Source organism: Solanum pennellii, chromosome 7 (genome assembly GCF_001406875.1).
Source record: "Solanum pennellii chromosome 7, SPENNV200".
Classification (NCBI taxonomy): domain Eukaryota; kingdom Viridiplantae; phylum Streptophyta; class Magnoliopsida; order Solanales; family Solanaceae; genus Solanum; species Solanum pennellii.
In genome coordinates, this window is record NC_028643.1 from 9,613,726 (window position 1) to 9,616,665 (window position 2,940).

Here is a 2,940-nt window from a genome sequence, read left to right on the forward strand (position 1 = left end):
TATATATATATATATATAAGCTTGTAAAATAGTAAAGAAACTTAGTTCATCAAAGAAAATACAATACCAAACTCAGATTTACTCATTTATAAAAATAGTATAGATCTGTAGGAGTTGGAGCTACCACAACAGTTAGCGTTGGTTCATCCGGTATTCCATATTTCTTTATTGAAGAAGTGTATGGTTGATTGTTCATTGATTATATAAACTGAGAATTTTGGGATTGAGGATAGTTTGTCCTATGAAGAGATTCCAGTTCAGATTCTAGATCGCCAAGTTCGGAAGTTCAGAACAAAGGAAGTTGCATTAGTCAAAGTTCTTTAGAGGAACCAATTCGTTGAAAAATGACTTGGGAAACTGAAGAGGATATGAAGAAGAGATGTCCACACCTCTTTTAATACGGAGAGAATGCAGATCAAGGTATTAAATTTTCTTCCTAGCACTTTATAAGACTATGTGTAAGCATGATATTTTGTTTGTTGAGAGTTGAAAAGATGTTACTATCCTTAGCTTAGTAAGAGAGTTCTCATTCGAGGATGAATGTTCCCAAGGGGGAGATATTGTAACATCTCGTAACTTGAAATAGCCAGGAATGGGCTAAGAAACCAAAATAATCACTTTTGGAATTGATAGAAAAAATCTGAAATTTTCGTTAGTGTAAAAAGTGAATTTTTGGCCATTTCAAACAAAGACGAGTTTCGTGTTTTCGATATCGGATGAGGGAGATATGCTAATAGGAAGTTGGGTTGTGGGACTGAGGAAGGTCCTAATTCGGATTTTAGTAAGGGTAAAGTAGTCTTTTAACCCTACTATTTCCTATTTCATTTTAAGAGTTTATTAAGGTCAAAACTAAGCCTTAAGTTAGTTTTGGAAAACATATTCACGCTTAGGACTTGGGAGAAAGAGAAGAGAAGAAGGAGAAAGGAGAAAAGGCCGAGAATTCATCAAGAACACCAAGATCGTCGCATGAAATTCGTCGGGGGTGATCCCTATTTAAGAATGTGGGATATTTTGTGTTGTTCTAATCACCCACTAACCAATTTGTTTCAATTCAGCAATTTGTGAGCTGATTTCACAATTAGGAGTTAAGTTCTTGAAGGAAAATTTTGAATTCTTATTGATTGAATTGTTGGTTGTTTTTATTAGTTAAATTTTTGTTTCTATGGGTTTCTTTTGAGTTGAATTCGATAGTTATGAAGACTATCAATAGTCCCAGACTTTTTGTTAATGAACTAGGAAAGTTTGGAGATGAAAAATGAGTTGAAAAATTCATCAGATGTACCTGGGTAAGGGCAGGCGTGGTGTAGTGCGCCAAAATTTGGCCACAGTAAATGAGGCCTGGCGCGGCGCCCCACCAGTGCGGCTGGATCGGCATTTTTTGCCCTATTTTTGTAGTTTAGTGATTGCAAGTCCTTCTAAGGTACATTAACATCTTCCAATGATTCTAATTACTTCAAATGATTTCTAAGCACCTAGAAATCACTAAAGAACTCAAATCATAACTTTGAATTCATAATCCATTCAAGGAAAGTCAAGATCAAAGTCAAAGAAGTTAATAACAAGTCTAAAATTAAGAAGCTAGTTCCAAGCAGAGTTCAAAAAGCTTTCAAGAGTTTGTATTAAGTGTTTTAACTCCGTTTTAAGGCTCATATTTCAAATTAAAGTGAAGAGTAAAAGTTGTGTGTTCTTCAAAGGAGATATAAGTGAACTAAGTATCCCTAAGAGTTGATTTAAATTCAAAGTTCAAGTCAAGCAAAGAGTAAAGAGTTAAGTTCATTTCTTAACAGTTATAAGGGAACTAAGTATTCCTTTTAAGTTTATAAATGTTTTCATATTTAAGTTAAGAGGAAACTAAGATTTCCCAATCGAGTTTTGAACAAGAAAAGGAAACATTGATTCCAAGAGGGATTTTTAAAGCTAAAATGAGTTGAGAAAATTATCTTAACCCAGAGGAAGGAAGTTATTCTAAAAGCATGAGCTAAAGTATATTTTGGGAGTAGTATTGAGCACTGATGTGGGGATAAGAGTTCATATTAACTCAAGTCCCCATGTAAACCATGTATATATCATAGGTATTAACTGGTCATACTTCTTAGACGATCACGTAGGGTAAGCCAGTGGATCCATTAGGTTGAGGATGTTCTATGTGTCGGTAAAGTATAGGACAATTATGGCAACATTGGCGAGACGTTGTATCATAGGACAAGCTATCCTTAATCCCAACATTCTCAGTTAGTACAATCAATGCAGGATCAACAATACACTTCTTCAATATAGAAATATGGAATACCGGATGAATGGACGCTAACTCTTGTGGTAGCTCCAACTCATAAGCTACACTGCCAACTCTTTTGGATATTCTATAAGGTCTAATATAACTGGGACTAAGTTTTCCCTTCTTACCAAACCTCATAACCCCCTTCATGGATGAAACCGTAAGATGTACCCAGTCATCCACCTCAAACTCTAACGACCTTCTCCAAACATATGTGTAGGACTTTTGGCGACTCTGTGCCATCTTAAACCTATCTTAAATAAATTTCAATTTCTCCATGGCTTGATGAACTAGATCTGGTCCCATATACCCTACTTCACCAACTTCGAACCACCCAATAGGAGATATGTATCTTGTCCCATAAAGGGCGTCGTATGAACTCATTTGGATGCTCGAATGGTAGCTATTGTTGTAAGCGAACTCAATGAGAGGTATGTGATCATCCCAATTCCCTTTGAAATCAATAACACAAGCCCTGAACATATTTCCTAAGGTCTTGATAGTACGCTATGCTTGTCCATCCGTGTGAGGATGAAAAGCAGTACTTAAGTTCACCTTCGAACCCAAACCTTTCTGTAAGACTTCCAGAACAGAGCAGTAAATTGTGCCCCTCTATCTGAAATAATGGAGAATGGGACTCCATGAAGTCTTACCACTTCTTGAAT